Raw genomic sequence first — 17,443 nt, 5'->3', positions numbered from 1 at the left:
ACACAAACAGGAAAACCAGCTCGGCTGATGTAAAGGAGTAGTGACTTAATGAAGCTTGGCAGTTTGATGATGATGAACCATATTTAAATGGACAAACTTGATTTGGTGCCTAATGTGGTGGAGAAAAGTTAAATTTAAAAAAAAAAAAAAAAATCTGAAGCTCTTATTTAAATTAGACTGAAACTTCCTGAAAGAAAATATTTGATGCTTAATTAAAATAATTCAAGCAAAAATGCCAGTGTATATACTGTGACAATTTGCTGACTTGCTCCATCATATTTGGGATTATATTGCCTGAAAACAATGCAACCAATCTACAAAATGTCACAGTTTGCTTTTAAGAAACTGAAAAAGGTCCTCCTCACTTTTTTCTAATAACCTTGTAGACTAGAGATTGTCTAAAATTGAAACAAATAATGGTTATTATCGTTCAGCAATGTGCAAGGTACAGGATATATTAATATGTTAAGAGCTCATATTACCTGGCATATGTATGTTGAAAAGAGCAAAACTTAAATGGACAGCTTTAATGACCCGAACATCCGAGAACATTTTTTATCTCTACAGACTTGTCAGGAGCACCTTTAAACAAACAGGCTCGTTGCTTACCAATCGGACATGATACATACAGATGGACAATGGGATAAATCATGAATCAGTACCATGGTGTTGGGAGACTTGTTACAGCAAGTCTGATTTGCTTCAGCTGCTCCTTACAACTTAAAGGATTTAAAGGATCTCCTGCTAATTTCTCACTGTCAGACACAACAGGGCACCTTCAATGCCTTATAGAGTCCATGTTTTGGTGGGTTTGATTATATTGTGGCAGCACTTAATAGACCAACATCATACTAGGCAGAGGTGATTAGAATGGGAAGCACTTTACAGACAGCATTTGAGCTTTTTAAATCATGACAGTTCCACTTAAACATGCATGCTTTTGAATGTAAAGGCAAAATAACACAGAGCCAACTACAATTCAGTTTTTGGAAAAACACAAAGCTCCCACTAGCACTGAGACTGCTCTGAGTTGCATATAGAGCCACCACAGACACTGACTAGATGGTCAGGACAACTGACTCACTCCTTCCACATCTGTGGGAAATCTTAACATACTATTTTTGTATTTTTGTTAGGGCTTTAGCAAATCCCATTAAAACGTATCCGTTAAAAAGGTCTGTTCTGTGATGACTACCTTTTCCGCCTTAACACAGCTCCCTACTCAACTATTAACAACCACTGCTGCTTTTACCATGTGTGCCCTCATGGCGTCAGAGTGAAAAATGGTCCTTGAGCTACCTATTGTAGCAAGAGCCAACACAAGAGCTACACATCATTTTTGAAGCCCTCACTGATATTTATAAATTGCTCTTGCTTTTAGCAGCAGCATGTAGCAGTTTTCAATGAAAAACAAAAACAGCGTTGTGTAACATTTATCAGTGAAGAGACCAAAAACAGAGCTAAAAGAGAGCGATCATTGGACTTCAGAATTTCCAGGTGGCTCAAAGTAAATTGATTTGCTGTGTAACGGATGAAGTTAGAAAAAAATAACTCTTTAAGATAAGATACTTTATTGTGGAGCCCAATCAATATGGAGCTGACATATCGTATCATATTAGTTTTTAGATGATATATTGATCTTGGCTTTTATAACGGGAGATAAATGAACATTTTAGAAGTACATAAAAGACGAGAGAAACACCCTTCAACCATGCTATAAGTGTTGATATTACATACTTTGTCCCCAAGAAGGCACTCTGCAATTTCCCTGTTAGCAAAGTGTTTGGAACACCACAAACATCAACCAGCTGATCCAGTCCTGCAGCGTGTAAATAAGTTCTCTAATACTTGTGACAATAAAACAAGATTTTTTTAAAAATTTTATTCTCATTAATTTAGCAAGCACTCATAAATAACTACACATAACAAATGTTAGGGAAATCTGTTTATGTTTCGGCTAGCATACTGGATTTTCTTAATACTCAAATATTGTTATCAGTTTTAAAAATCCTACATTTTGGGGGGTTTAGTTTATTTTTTCCAAATTTTGGAAATTAATGCATTACCGTAGTGAAAACTGATTTGCTAAACTTTCATCAACTTAAAAGGTGATATGTCAGTGATCTGTTTACAGCGTGTCATCATAGCAGGTAAAAATGTTATTTTAAAGGAAGGTTAACAGTGTTAACAGTGTGATAAAGCCGCACATTTATCAGTTAATTTAATTTGTTAGGGTCAGCAAACACAGGATGCTACAGGCCCTGAGACAGCAGCCAAAGGGCAGCCAGGAAGCATAATTAACATTTGTACTGTCAGCTTACATGCACCCATATGCGTCTAAATTTACTGCACTGCACTACACACACACACAACAATCAGAAAGATTACACAGCATCACATCCTAAAATACAATGTACAGAGTTCCAGCAGCAACTTGTCTCAGACTTTTCGTGGTGTAACTTCACCTGAAGGTCTCAGCAAACAATAAAACCATGGGGTGTGAATATGTCACAGCGCGTTATTCCCCTGAAAAGGATCAAGAATTACTTTGTATGAGCGTTGAAAGTTGCCTTGGTAAATTTTGGAAGGATGCCCTCAAATGCAACCTAGAAATGTAAGAGTCGGGTTTGAAGAACAAAAAAAATTTGCATGCAGCTTAGAGTTTTGTTGCCGCACAGTTGAAGTTTTATCTGTTGGCAGTGTAGCAGATAACAACACTGGCTCAAAACAGAAAGGCTGGTCCAACCTGACTGACCTTCACAGTCCAATCACAGAAGACTTAACATACTGAAAGACAGAAAAACACTGTATAGTAGTTTCTTTTTGCATAGTAAAAGTCTAATGTAGAGATCCTGCATGTAGGGGCTGTGCATTGCTAATGTGGGATTGATTATCAATTGCTTGCACCTAAAGTTGTGATGTGCCTGTTGGTTCAACACTTAATCTAATGTATTTCAACAACCACATGATTGTTTCTATTAAATCTGTTGCCAACATTGATGGTGCACATTGGAGGACTCTTGGCAACTTATCATGCAGAGCGATTGCATTTGTTTTTAGTCAAATGTCTCACCTACTGGTTTGGTATTTGATGCAATTTCTATTTCTCACTTCAGTAATCACTTCAAACCTGGCACGATTGTTAACATGAAACAGGCCTTATTTTAGCACGGGGCACTGTCATTGAAAGCAACAACTTTATTTCTATTATTAGTATTTAGCTAAACGTAACTGTGTTAAAGTGCAGCCTCAGAGCTACCTCTTTTCCACCAATGCAGTCAGTGTTCAAACAATGTGATTTCCACTAAAAAACAAACTGGTGCACAAAATCTGTCACCAGTATGGCACCACAAAAAAGTGTTTGGTCCAAAGGTGGAATAATTGCATCATTAGCTATGGAAAGGTTTTTTCCTACATTCAGTACCAGCTAAATGACTGGATATACCCAATAAGTGGGTGTGTTCAAATGCTTTACAGGTACCAACAAGCATGTAACTGGTTTTAAAAACTGATAAAATGAAGGTTGGTTCTGAAAGACACCAAACTTGCACAGCTACACCAATTCAATGTTGGAAGAGATGTGATAGATGAAGTAATGAAGTAACATATTTGTTACAAAAATGCACTAATAAGTAACATAAAAGTGATTCCAAATAATATTACCACCAAATCATTATGGTGGGTGACCACTGTTTGCCTTTGAAACAGCACCAGTGCTTAAGCATACTTTCTTTGGTTTGTAGATTGCTCTGAGCAACTTGGAGAACTTCAGCAGTCCTCCTGTGAATTTAGACTGCTTCAACTGCTTCTGCCTCTTTACGTAATCCCAGGCTTACTCAACGTTGTTGAGGTCTGGACTCTGGAGTGAGGTGGGGGTGGGGTGGAATGAGGTAAGCGTGCACTACCATCTGTTGCAGAACTCCTTGTTCTTCTTGTTGCAGAAGATAGCTCGTTTTGTCTCTGGCTGTATATTTGGGGAGCTTCAGGATATATTTGGGACTTGCTCAGATGTTTTGTGAAGGTATTAATGATGGATGCGAACTGAAAAAAAAAAAACAAGCCAGCTGAAGTACTTCCACAGTCTAGAGTTCTTGAATAGAAATACCAAATCAGAAAGTAGCAACCCCATATATTATACTCAAATTGGTGTTCCTTCTACTTTGGCAGTGTTGATAATTAAAACAAAGAAATTGATAGGTTTAATTTAGCAACCTGAATCTGACAGATATTTATCTTGCTACTATATTACTGATGAGCATATCTGTCTCGTTACAACAGCTTGTGTGATAAGAGCAGTTAGTTGGACACTGACCTCATTCTTCTGTGCCTGTGATCAGAGCACAGAGCTTCCTTAAATGACGTGATCACATGATCCTGCTCATTTGAGGAAGTCTGAATGTGCCGAGATGAAACATCGATCCCACCTGGCCGATCAATGAACCAGGCCTTTTCAGGGAAGATGTGAGGAATCAATAATGTTCAGTATGAACATTTTGTCATAACATTCATCAGACATCTGCTGGAATTGAATGAAAGGGATGGGGAATGGCATGAAAGGCAACAGAAAAAGGGCTGAAAATACATCAGCAATGCCACCACGCAATGCTCTCCCTGTCGAGCATTAGCATATATTTGAACTTAAATATTCTCTTTTCACATTTCTGTTCAGTTTTTAGTTTTCGAGAGGACAGTGTGTTTTAAATAACAGTGCAGTTTGACCAGCATTATTACTCAGTTTAGGAAAAACCAAAAAAAGAAAAAAAAAACACCAGAATAGTCATGTTTCTATCATGTTTCAAATGAATCAGCCAACTCTGGAGAGTCTAAAAGTCACAAACATCTTCCAGAACACCAGAAATCCTCCACATTGTCATAAGATATAATCAGCTATCTGACTAATAACTAAAGGAGAAGTCACAAAGTCAATGTGTTTTCAGACCACACCCATCTTTAAACACGGCCATAATACTGACCTCAGCTACCCACCTGTACACGGTGCCATCATGCTGACAAAATCTGTCGTCAGGCACACAGACCTATAAACACACGCCAAAGTACCTAGGAGTGGCTTTTCTACTAGTTCTGGCTCTTTTGGGCTACATTTTGCAACAGAGTCCTAAAAACCAAAGCCTGAAAACAATACCATAGTCACCAATGTGGCTGATAAAAATGCTGGGCGTAAAATCTGAGAAGAGATCTGTTTCAGGAGGCATATGGCATTCAAAAAAAGTAGGTCAACCATAACCAGCTAAACAGCATCTCTCTGACCAAAGACATTCTTCAGCCTTACTTGGTTTGATTTGACCGGCAGCTGATAATGACTAATGTCAAGTAATGTCCACCAACATAAGACTGAGATTCTCCTGCCTTCCTAAAGTCAGTTTTTTCCAAAGATCCCGGGAATATTTTCAGTCAGAGTCATGATAAATATTTCTATTTACATTTTCTCTCAAAACCTTCTGAATTTATTATCTCTTCCATCTACACAACAGCTGTATAAAGGTTTTGACCTGCACTCTGAAACGTACCACTCCTCCATATTTGGCAAGTAAGATCAAAACATTCAACCTTGATTTCATCGGACCACAAGTTCCATTTCCTGTCATGGGAATTAACCACATGCTTGCAACATTAAAATGTGCCTTTTGGAGAAGAGAAATCTTCATGCCGCTGCCCCGCAGAGAGTTCAGAAGTGTGCAGAACACATGAATCTCTTGCTAACTGCATGTTGTGGACAGACTCTGCTATATAGTCCTTCAGATATTTTTAGCTTGCTGCTGGCCTCTTGGTAGTTTTTCCTTTTGAGCTTCCTCTTTATAAGAGTGTCCATCACAGGAAGATGACCTGATCTACATGTGGTCCTCATGGTTCTATAATTCCTTCCATAACATCTATCTACGCTGTGTTTGAGAGAAACCTTTCAAGAGCCGTGAATCTAATTTTATACCCTTTTTTCCCATCTGAAACTTTACTTTTTTAGCATGCAGGCTCTTTATGATTATTAATTGCACTATTTTGACGTTGGAAAATCAGCTTTTGCTTTTTTCTAATCAGAATGAACATAAGCAACACTGGACCATACATAAGCACAGGTCTCAAAAACTGAGCAGTGGACACTTACAAAGCAGAAGTAGCCCATTTTTGCATAGACAAACAGCAGTCATTTGTGTCTAACCTTTAACTGCAATCGAGCAGAATGAATGAAAAGCAGTGAAGATTTTTGTGAACATCCAGCTCAGTAATCCTGGTTTGTCTCAGAGAGACTGCTAAATGCAGGTGCAGAGCCTTTCAGACGCTGCAATCCAGCAAGCTTTGCTGATCTGCCGCAGCCTGACCTTCACGAGTGTCACATTCAAAGGGCGTAAAAGAGAAACAACTCATCGCAGCAGGATCAGGCAACCCTTAAGGATTCTGGGTAACTGAGAAGATCATGTAGGCTAACTGCCAGTCCGTTAAGATGACTAAAGGGAAACCAAATGAAGCACAAAGATATGTTTTTATAGTGTCAGTTGATAAAGGTTCACAAAATCATTACTGCTCTTCAAACTGATTTAAATGGCAACATCATGCTTGGGATCGCAGGCGTGGAGCAACTCACAATGCAATGCTATTGCAATACACTGCATGCAGTTACAATAATATCACAATACAGCACGATATCTGTGTAACTAGAGAAGAGCAAACAACGTTAAAAAACTGCAAAAGCCCGATTTGTGATGTTATTCAGTGGCTTCTTCACATTTTTCCTCTGTGAGTTTTACTTCTAAACTGCAACTTTTTTACAAGCAGCACCACAGGAGTTACAATACACCAACTCTTTGCCAACAAGTTTTTTTAATACAATTATTAATACTGGCCTACACATTTATATTGAAATCGTGTTGAAAGAGGAAACTCAAGAATACATTGCTGTGACAATATCTGGTCCCAACTCGCCACACGGTCAAGACATTCAACAACCGCCCCCCCCCCCGGCCCAGAGATTTTGATCTCTGGACCTCAAAGTATTTGAGTGACTGAAGCCTTCAAGCAAATCCTCACATCAAAAAGAGGAAAGTTGGAATTCTTTTAACACAGCACCTAGTTGGAATGCTATGATGAGCCCAGAAAAATGTGACAACTTTCTCTTTCAAAAAAACTAGAAGGAAAAAAAAAAAAAAAAAGACATGCACATCTATAGCAAAAAGCTTGACCAAGAACAAGTAAACATAAACTGAACCACAAAAACGTTTCAAATGCAGACCTCAATAATAAGAATAAAAAAATATATCAAGCTTTTTCTTCTTCCTGTTTTTTACTTTCCAGTTTATGTCACAGTCATGTATGGTACAAGGTCAGACAGCGCCTGGATCAGCCTGTCTCTCTGACACGTTACCTGACATCACCCATCACCAGTCACTTGGCCTTTTCTATTTAACATCAGTGTACTTGCTGACCTCTATATAGACTTACTTTGCAAAGCAAGACATTCCCTTTGTCAATCAAAAGACATCCAACTTGCCAAATCCATGTCTCTCTAAAGCAGCATTGGAACAAAAAAAAGGAAAAAAAGAAGAAGAAGCTGGCCATCATGGTACAAGTAACCTTGCTCCAAGGGTAGCCTTTGTGCTTAGCAAAGGGCTCAGATTGTTCCTTCTGAAAAGGAGGACGACTGCGGAGCACTCAGTAGTAACATTTGGCCCTTTTTTTGCACAGATGATAATGACCAAGCAGATTAGGAAGGGACAAGCATTAATGGTTATCTGCTGTGTGGCTGCCGTCTTCAGGTTGTCATGGTGAAAACTCACCAATAAGAAAAAAAAATACAAGTCCACTTAATATGCAGCGCTGACACTCTTTTAAATCTTGTGAATTTGCGTTTTAATCACGAGCCTGAGAGATATTTATGTGACCTTCAAGACTGAGAGCAGCAAAACAAGGGTCTGGTAAATCCCTCAGCTTGAGCCTGCTGGGTGTGAAGGTTAGATACCGAGATACCGAACACTCTCACACAGCCACTTTCTTCATTCCTACAAACAAAGCCAAAACATAAATCCCAACTGATTCCTTCCTAACCTGTTACAGGTCTGTTTAAAGCTAAAAAGCACCAAAATATATATATTTTTAAATAGCTATTAATAGAAATCAGAACCCAGGAGATCAAGTAGGACAGCAGATTAGAAGATAAGAAACAGAAGCAAGCAGACACAAACATGGCTCGAGTCCTCTGCCTTCTTTTAGTATAGTCACCTCACTTGGCTGCTCTCTCGTCTCTCTCTCTCGAGGCTGACAGAATTATCTTCTGCATCAGAGCTGAGGCTGGGCCAACGCTCAGCACAGAGGACTCCATTTCACACAGCCAGCCCCACAGTGGCCAAGGAGACACGCAGCCAATCACGCTGGAGAATCAGTGGTATGGCCATCCACCATTTTGTGCTCCTCAAGGTCTTTGACTGTCCTGCTCAGCTGAGTGGAGCTGCCTCTGCTCGCTCTGCTATCTTGTTACACAGATGGAAGTGTTTAACTTTAAGAGCGCAGACCTGAGCAAGCTGCTTCCCCTCCTGTCGGTTCCTCTGCACACTGTCATGGCAGTCAGCGAGAAAAGCAGAAGTGAAAAGTGTGGTTTTGTGAACTGCAAAGATGGCCTCCTGCGAACGTGCCTTTTGCTGTTCTTCGGAGGGTGAAGACAAGATCCCAGATCTGACTGTCGTGCATCTAAAACGTGTCTCCTTCGACCGCCCGGTCGAGTAAACTTTAGAGGCGACGTCGCGTCCTGAACCTTCTGCGAGCGACATCATACTTATATAGGTGACCTAACGTGCTCTAATCAAGATTTCCATGAAAGAGGTTAGAGCTTCTTTTCTACACTGAAAAGCATAAGAGAGGAAAACTTGGGGCAACCCTCAGCAACACGATTAAATATTCCATCCAAAAATGATTAAGTGCACAATTTAATTAATAGCCTCGGGCGCGATTATTTTTACAATTTTATATGGGAATAGGTAGATATTTTTGGTTTTCTCAAGAGGTTTCTTCCCTTGAGCTTAAAAGAGAAAGAAAATCCTGACAAAAGATGTGGTGTACACAAGTAGGCTAGAGCAAAAAAAAAAAAAAGTTGTTCTGCACACAACACATAAGTCAGACACATGAGCCTGAAGATATGCTTGAGTCAGATCTCTCCAAAGTGAAACATAAGGGTTCATGGGCTAAACAAACAAGAGTGGGGCAAGTGAAGGACAGATCTTGGAGAGAAACCAGGAAGTGTTTTTCCACAAGGACAATTAGGTCCAGGAAACCTTGCATTCCGTGCAGCCTTGAAGCCCATCTCTCCTAGGAAACCATTTCCTGACGTAAATCAATCCGCTGCTGTCTCAGATAAATTCGGCATCATCTCACAAAGACTGTCCATAAATGACCCCGAAGTTTTGCTCTTGAGGTACCAAACTTTACAATCGAGGCAAATGTTTAGTATAACTGAAATGCCTCCTTACTGTCAGGAAGATTACCCTCAGCTGGAGGCTGGAGGAATTTTACTCCTGTTTTTCCATTTTACACATCAAAATGCCTTTTGGGTGTATTCTATTCCTTCAATTCACAAAAAAAGTAAGGAAAGGGGGAAAAAAGGATTACATGAAAAGACTGCAAGATGCACTGAAGGGTTTCTTGTAAGTAGTGCTCAGTGGACAACTGCCAGAAAAGCTTGCAATGCTGACTTCCTTGTAAGCCTGACATGGCAGTTACTACAGTTACAAGGACTGGGTGAGGTTACAAGCTAGCCAGGATGGAGTGTTTCACAGTCACCATGAGAGGACACAGGAAGAAGCTGGAAAAAAAAGGGGGGGGGCGGTCAAAAAATTCAGAAGTCAGCTACAGGAAAGACTGCAAACAAACTTGGTGAAGGTTCAAAGTTTTTTAAGAAGAAAAGAAGGTAGGTTCCTCTCCAGACCTGCTAAACCAACCTCTTAAGTCAACTCAACAAGTTTGAGAAGGGAAAGATGAGACCCATCAATATTAACTTACCACTGAGACCTCCTTTCCAAGCTCTTAAATATTTAATCGTCCTTGGACAGTTCTGTTGCTTCGGAGGCTGAGCCACTGTGGATCCCATCTACAAGACCACTCCTGTTTCTGCTCAATGAAGGCCTTGTCCGGTGGCACCACACTGCCCAAGGAACGGGCGTCTCCAAAGAATTTTTTTCTCCTTCTTTTTTTTTTTTTTTCTTCCTCCCCACCACAGGCAGCTCGAGACTGACAGAGTTGGTTCACTGTGTCTTAGCAGAGAATAGCACAAATCCTGAATTTAGGCTGGAAACCTGAGGACGCCGTGTAGACTGCTTAATTTATCCCACCAGACGAGCTGTCTCTTCAGCCCGGCTACTTTAGACCTTGAATTTCAACAAAATGAGTCCCTTGCACGCCTAAAATATGCACGCTGAAAAGATCAGCAGATCTAGATAAAGGTAGGGCACAACTGCAAGCTTCACTGAGCTACACAAGCATTTTTTTTCTCTTCCTCGGGACACAGTTGAACTGTTGATGTTCTGATGGAAAGCAGAGAGGAGGAACCAGTTTTGCAGCAGTATAACGTCGCAACTGACAACAGAAACTGGAATGACACCTCTAAGAAGCTACTTCCTTGTTCCACTTAAACCCTGACATGATATTGCCTTTTAGTTCTTCAAATATAACCCGCTACAGTTAAACAGCATTAAATTATTCACATGGGCAGAGCAGGTTTGGGCATACGGTAACAGAATGCATGTGTGTGGTGGCTACTTATGAAGGCAGGAAGGTCAGGAGAAAATAGTGAGGGTTTTTTTCCCCCCCTTGCTGCTGTGCTGTGATGACTGTAGTGTTTTGGATCTACACTTGCAGCCTGGCCCTGCTGCTACACTTGCATCTTGTGAGCCATGCATCACGTCAAGAAAGCACTCACTGGAGCATTTCAATTTGCTTTTGTGCGTCTCCCTAGCCTTCTTCAGTGCCCCAGGTAGAGAAGAATGGAGACGTGCATCACCCAGTGTGAGTGAGTGAGTGAGAGATGGAGGGAGGGGAGGGAAGGACAGAGAGAGCAGCTGTATGCATGTATGTGTATGTGTGTTTGTGTGTAGAGGGGGGTGATGAGCTTCATGACCACTTCCTCCGAGCATTCAAACCATCACAGAAGTCTCTCTTGTTTGATCCTCTGTCCTCTCTGTCAAGCTTTTCTAACATAATCCTGAAATACCTTGCAAACAAATCCAGTTATGTAATTCCTCCCCCCGCCACCTTAAAGCCGAGCTATGGTAACACTATTAAAATTTTCTTTCTATGCCGCACTAAAATTCAAACAGTTTGATATGAGTGTGCGCTATATGCAAATATTCAGTCAGACAGAAAGTGGACCATCAAAAAAAAAAAAAAAAATTAAAAAAACAAAACACTACTGTCTGCTGTACCACATCAGAAGTGAGAGGGGGACCCGATCAGAGATGCTCTTGATCTGCTTTTCAGACCATTTATTACTAAACAAACAACAGCACTGCCCAACTGCCAGTCTCCACTTCAAACTTAATGCAAATTAAGGCAGCATTCGCTGGAATTACTACAGTACCTGGAGGTGTAATCTCTTTAGAACAAACAGTAATCGAGCAGTGGAGGTCACAGTGTCACGGCCTTTGGTCGGGACTTTCAGAATAAAACAGGAAGAGTGAGATAACAGGAAGAAGGGAATGCGCATTGGGACATTCAGTGATAGCCTTTCAGTCCGACACGATGGTGCACATCTGCTCGTGTCATCACATGATTTCAGTTAAATCTTAGAAGATCATTCAGAAACATGCAGCCCAAAGACCCACCACATGTGCTCCCACACAGCCCTGCCCCAAGGTTTTCTGTACGTCACTGGTGATGATTACACCAACAGAGAAATGCGTTTGAAGACACGCAGCGAGCAGAAGAGTGAAACACTAAACAGAGCAGCCGAAAAGTCCAGGATCAAATTTGAGTACAGCATTCTGGCTCTGTGAAATTCTTAGTTTAGTCTCAGAAATACAAGCAGGAAAGGGGCACAAGATGTTTCCTCTTATTTACAGTCTAAATTCCAAGCCTATTTTGTTTACCAGCACACTAGTTTCCACTTACAAAATACATATTTCCCAAGGAAAGATTGATTTTCTTATCAGCCCAACAGATTATGGGCCCCCAGGCTACGTAAAAATACAGGAGCCACTTTAAGGACCCTGCGTTGTTCAGTTTTTAAGTCATGTTTGTGGCACATATATATGTTACTGCCACACATGAGTGTCATTTGCCAAATTATAACAAAGACATTCCTACAGGGAACTTCAGGGGCCCTCACAGAGTCCTGGGGGCTTTGGTATATGACTATAGGTCACCCGCCAGCGCAGTACGAATAGGCCATGAATGTGCTGGAGACTTGTGAAAGTTATTACAGGAACTGCAAGTGCAAGGAGAAGCACACGCAGAGTGGGAACAAAACACTGCGATCACGGGGGCTTGTTTCTGCAGAACATCCAACATCCACCTGACTGCATCCATTGCATTGCAGCGAGGCAAATGTGTTGCCGCAGCAGATTCCTGCCCGTCTCTGTCCTCTATTGGCTCCTCCTCGAGAACCTGTTTGCCCTGCCACGCCGGGGAGAAGGAGCCTCGCCACCATTTTGATTGCTCCTCTCAGCCACGGCATTGTCGCAGCACAGTGTGTCAAGCTCACAGTCTCCTTGTCAGCAAGATTTCACACAGTGGCCAGGGGAACTGCAGAGCGTAGCACAACCTCACACACTCCCTCTCCCTCTGTCACACATACACACACACAGAACGTCTACCCACACACAGACAAACACGCTACAGCTTTCAAGCCCCCCACCCCCACCCCCCACACTCTCCTGACAGGCTGGTCAACAGACACCTTTTGGATATAATGTGTGAAAAGTCACCCAAGGCTTGCAGAGCGAACGCGGAGCGCATTGCAACCGAGAGGCTGTTAATAAATGATCAACAACCTCAATTGCAAGTCTAAAATAAGTTTTCCAAAAGGACCCCAAATCTCAAATAAGTCCCAAATAAGTCTGTAGAGCCTTGCAATAACGTGCACACAGTGGAGTCTCCTGGTTCCTTTGCAAATTATGGGGAAGCCAGAAGGGAGCAAAATTTAAAGCACATACATGACAGTATCTGAGCCCTCATCTGACCAGAGCACGAAGTTAAAAAAAAAGAAAGAAAGAAAAAAAAAAAAGAGAGAATCATCTTGAGAACTTCCTTTAAGAAACTGTTTGCGACAGTCATTACTTCACCCTCACACACTCAACCAGAAGAGAGAGAAGAGAGCGAGAGAGCATGTGTGTGTGTGTGTGTGTGTGTGTTGACACCACTTTTTGTTGAACATTAACTACTTGCATGGTCAAAACACTGCATTATTGAGCCTTTGGATTCCTGTCTCATCCATGTGTCCCCCCAGCCAATCACAAGCGCACACTTTCCAGAAGCCTCAGCAGTACATCTCTAGCAAAATTAAAGAAATATTTGAAAAGCAAGTTTCTCGAATCAAGATGAATCAAACAAGCAAGCCAGGGGTTAAAAATAAAGAAGTTAACCTCGAAAGCCCCCCCCCCCCCACACACAAACACACACTGGAGGATCTAACCTCACTTTTTAGAGTTCTTCTGCTTCCTCTTAGACTAAAACTTCCGAGCTGAAAACGAAGCAGAAGAGGAGGAAGAAGAGGATGTGGCCGAGCTTTTCTTTTTTTTACCCCCCTTCTCTCTCTTTCTTTCTTTTTCTAAACACAACCTTTGTTCTGGCGTGAGGGGGGTAGGGGGGGGGGAGAGATCCTGCCTATCTGACTCCAGGGCTCTCCTTGGATACTCATCTGCCTTCCTCCATTTTATGGTGAAGCCCTCACTAGTGTGACATACCTGACTTGAGACCAGTGACAGCAAATAGACATCCAAAACAGTGCAAGGGCACATGCGGGTTAACAGTGTAGCAAGAAGCACCCAAGAAGAAAAGCAAAAGAAGGACCAAAAAACCCCGTTTGAATTAAAAAAAAAAAAAACATCTAAAAAGAAAGAGCAGAAGAAGAAGCCACACTGCGCTTTTAAATTGATTTCACGACCAGCAAGACGTGTAGTAGCTCCAGCTCTGTGGACTCAAAAATCGCCACCACGTTAAGGTTTCCTTTTTAAAAATTGAGAGAAGCAAGGGGAGGTGGAGAGCGCGTATAGCCTCCTCACAGTGGACATGGCTTTTCATGGTGTGTGTGTGTGTGTGCGTGTGTGTGTGTGAGACTGGACCAGCGGCTATGCCAGCTCCACTGTGTCGCTAATGGAGGCTGGTTGGTAAAGGAGAGCAATCCGTGCAATGGCTTCTCCATGAAGCTAACGCGCAACAACACGCACGGCCGAAGAGAGAGAGGGGGGGACGCACAGCCGGGGCCAATAATTCCCCTGACCAGACATGTCAGAATAACAAAACACTGGCGCTCCGGTGCTGCCGAAACACGCAGGCGAGCCTCTTTACACCGCCGCGTCCATTTCCTTGTGTCACTTTGACAACAAACCGAAAGGCGACATAGCGAGGAAGCGCTAGGCTGGTTAGGATATTAACTGGGAAGCGAGAAGACCCACTTGACTTTGGCTGCACGGGTGCCAGCAAGAGCGACCACCCGATTAAAAAAGAGAGAGAGAGAGGAGAAAATCTCGCCCCGACTTCCTTCTCAGTGGTAGCATGGACCTCGACTACAAAAAAAGGGGAAGAAACGAGGGGAGATCAGCTCTTTCCAGGTCATTCACGAGGCGCTCTCCAAATTATATCCCATGATCTACCATACCGACGTTCTCGCAGACCTTGAAAGCTCAGCCGAAATGTTGACGAAACTGGAAATATAGAGCAAGAGCACACACAAAAAACTCACTGGTACAATCTTCTCCTCAAGCGATCCTCCCAAAAGTTGTCCTCCGTATTTCATGCGTGCGCTCGGTCGGTCTAGTGGATGATCGCCATCTTTCCTGCTTCTCCTTTGCTGCAGCTGCAGATGACCTGAGATCCGTCTGTCTCTGAATAATGAGCAACCACACAGACAAGGAAGACAATCTGCAAAGCAGGCTACACAAAGAAGTTTGGGAGACTAGCAAGCACCAGAGGGTGCACAAGAGTTTACGATGAGACGAGGGAGCATCAGCAGGATGGACAACGTCTGTGCCTGAGAAGCTCATCCTTCATCTAGACTGAAGTCAGATAGTCTGCAAAGCCTTATCAAGCGGCGCAGACCACCACCAGATACATGCGGCCACCGTCAATTTTATATAGACTTGCATACCATGTCTGCAACGTCATGAGGTTATCTGCAGTTCACTTTGGTGGTGATGCTGCTTCCCAAGTCAACCAAACACACAGATAGACACATAGATACACAGATTCAGTATACACACCCCAATATTAAAAGATAAATATAATTTTAACTATATATGTTTACACATCCCAATATATATAAAATATAGAATATAAAAACAATCTCCCAGTCACTGACAAACAAAAGGTTTATTGTTTTCATCTAAATAATAAAAAATCAAGATTCAAAGTATTCTATTTAAGTTAAATTAAATTAAATGGTTAATTATATATGATTCTATATATGTATATTATATTTAATATTTTTTAATATATATTTTGTGCTTACTTGATTGATAGAAAAAAAAATAGGTGAATGGCTGATGAGATGCAGCTTTCTGTCACTTCCCTGTTACTGTAGACATGCGGCATGCAGCCTGCTGCTGCTGTGTCCACCAGCCGCTAACAAAGGAGGGAGCCCAAGACAAAAGGTGCAGGGTCCTGCTCAGATGTATGTCAGTGTAAACGGTGGGTGGGTGAGTGGGGGTTTGAGCGGCAGGAAGGGCACGCATGGGTGGGTGGGTAGTGAGAAGAAGAGTCTACCTTGAGTGGTTGAGTAACTACAATGTGAGCGGGGAAATGTGTCTCCCTCGATGGCTTTTGTTGGGAAGAAATGTATATTTTTACCTGTTATATATGGGCTTTTCTTTTAAATCGATGTTGTTTACATTATATCTCTGCACAATATTTCTTATATGGCAACAGCTTATTGTCACACACACTGCGTGTCTGAATATTTAAAAGCTTTGTATGATGTCAGGCACATTGATTTTTCTCATAAATGCAGTTACAGCTGCAGAATTGGGCTGAAGTTGCAAGTATTTGTTTTAAAGCAAGCGTCTTTTGTCAGTGGTAGTTTTTACTTATCAGTTAACCTAAAATGAAATGAAATCATTAAAAAAAGTTTATTAAAAATGGAGATCTGTGTTTGGTTCGACAGCAGTTAGGTGGCTCTGTGGATCTCGGAGACCTTGTCGCGGTTCTTCAGTGGATTTAGGCTGTCTCGTTTGCTTCTGTTTTTTCATGTAATCCCAGTCTGATTCCATGTTGTTGATATCAGGGCCCTGGGGGGGGGGATTGGGGCAGGGTAGGGGGTAACACCATCTGTTTCAGGACTCATTGTTCTTCTTGTTGTTGAAGATCTTTGGTGCAAGCACTGTGTGTAAGCCATGCATTACACAAACCACCCAATAAAACTCAATTTCCTTTCATTGCATCTACTTGACGACACTTGTGTAAATAATGGTAAAACATGCTTATTAACACTGTATAGTATATGTAATAGTTGCACAGTGTTCATCTAAAGGCCGATGTGATTACTCTTTAATACTCATGCAGAGTAATTACTACTGCATGATGTGCACAAGGAGATTGGTTGTTTGTTGTTTTGTCTTTTGCAGACAGAAGACAGAAAACCCCATCTGCCCTGATTGTTCAAACAAAGATCTGAGATGCTCCGTGTGCTTTAAGGTTTTATTCATTAAGCAAAAAGAGGAAAAAAAAGTAGTTTGGATCCCAGAAACTTTTCCTTTCCTGTGACATTCAAACCCACGAAAAACCTCAGCCACAAATCTTGCGAGCAGGCTCACTGGTGATTGTTGCCTGATTTACAGGCAGAGACACAGAGAGGAATTAAATTTGTGTAAGATACAGACGTAGTTAATCATGTTTGACAAGTGTTGATGTTGCCTCTTGCGAGGTTCGGTTATGAATTATGGATTGTGGAATCCATATTTTTTTTCTTGAATTTAATAGAAAGCTTGGGTTAGGAAATTATATTCAGTCACTCTTTCTATCACCATCGCCGCTGCTCGTGTCAGCAGAGCTAATGCTCGAGTAGATTCTCCACAACGCTGCTAAGGAGTGTGATACAAGTGGTGTCTAAAATGTGACACCTTGTGAGCTGAGTCATGTGCAAATATGAAATGTATACAGTGCTGTTAAGCATAAGGTGACAGATGGAAACAGGACTCGGCCTTTGTTAATGCACTTCCATTGTGCCAGTTCTTCTGTCGCCGTGACGTACATAGCCCCATGTATTTCCCAAACACTGTGGCAAATGATCACTTGGCCC

At 41.7% G+C, this 17,443-nt stretch overlaps 1 protein-coding gene across 3 annotated transcripts in view; it reads right to left on the bottom strand.

The window, feature by feature from the left end:
• znf462 (zinc finger protein 462) overlaps window positions 1–15,025 on the bottom strand; it is a 56,064-nt gene extending 41,039 nt beyond the window's left edge. For 2 of the 3 annotated variants that reach the window (XM_031754661.2, XM_039614600.1), the window contains exon 1: window positions 14,894–15,025. The gene's annotated coding sequence lies outside the window, so the exon portion shown is untranslated. Of the gene's footprint in view, window positions 1–8,229; window positions 8,486–14,893 lie in introns of those variants that run through there. The other variant, XM_039614599.1, reaches the window with a different exon arrangement.
• Between the last annotated feature and the right edge of the window lie 2,418 nt (window positions 15,026–17,443).

This window comes from Oreochromis aureus, linkage group 7 (genome assembly GCF_013358895.1).
Source record: "Oreochromis aureus strain Israel breed Guangdong linkage group 7, ZZ_aureus, whole genome shotgun sequence".
Classification (NCBI taxonomy): domain Eukaryota; kingdom Metazoa; phylum Chordata; class Actinopteri; order Cichliformes; family Cichlidae; genus Oreochromis; species Oreochromis aureus.
Note: the sequence above shows the minus strand (reverse complement) of the source record. Positions and strands in the feature narration are given on the sequence as shown.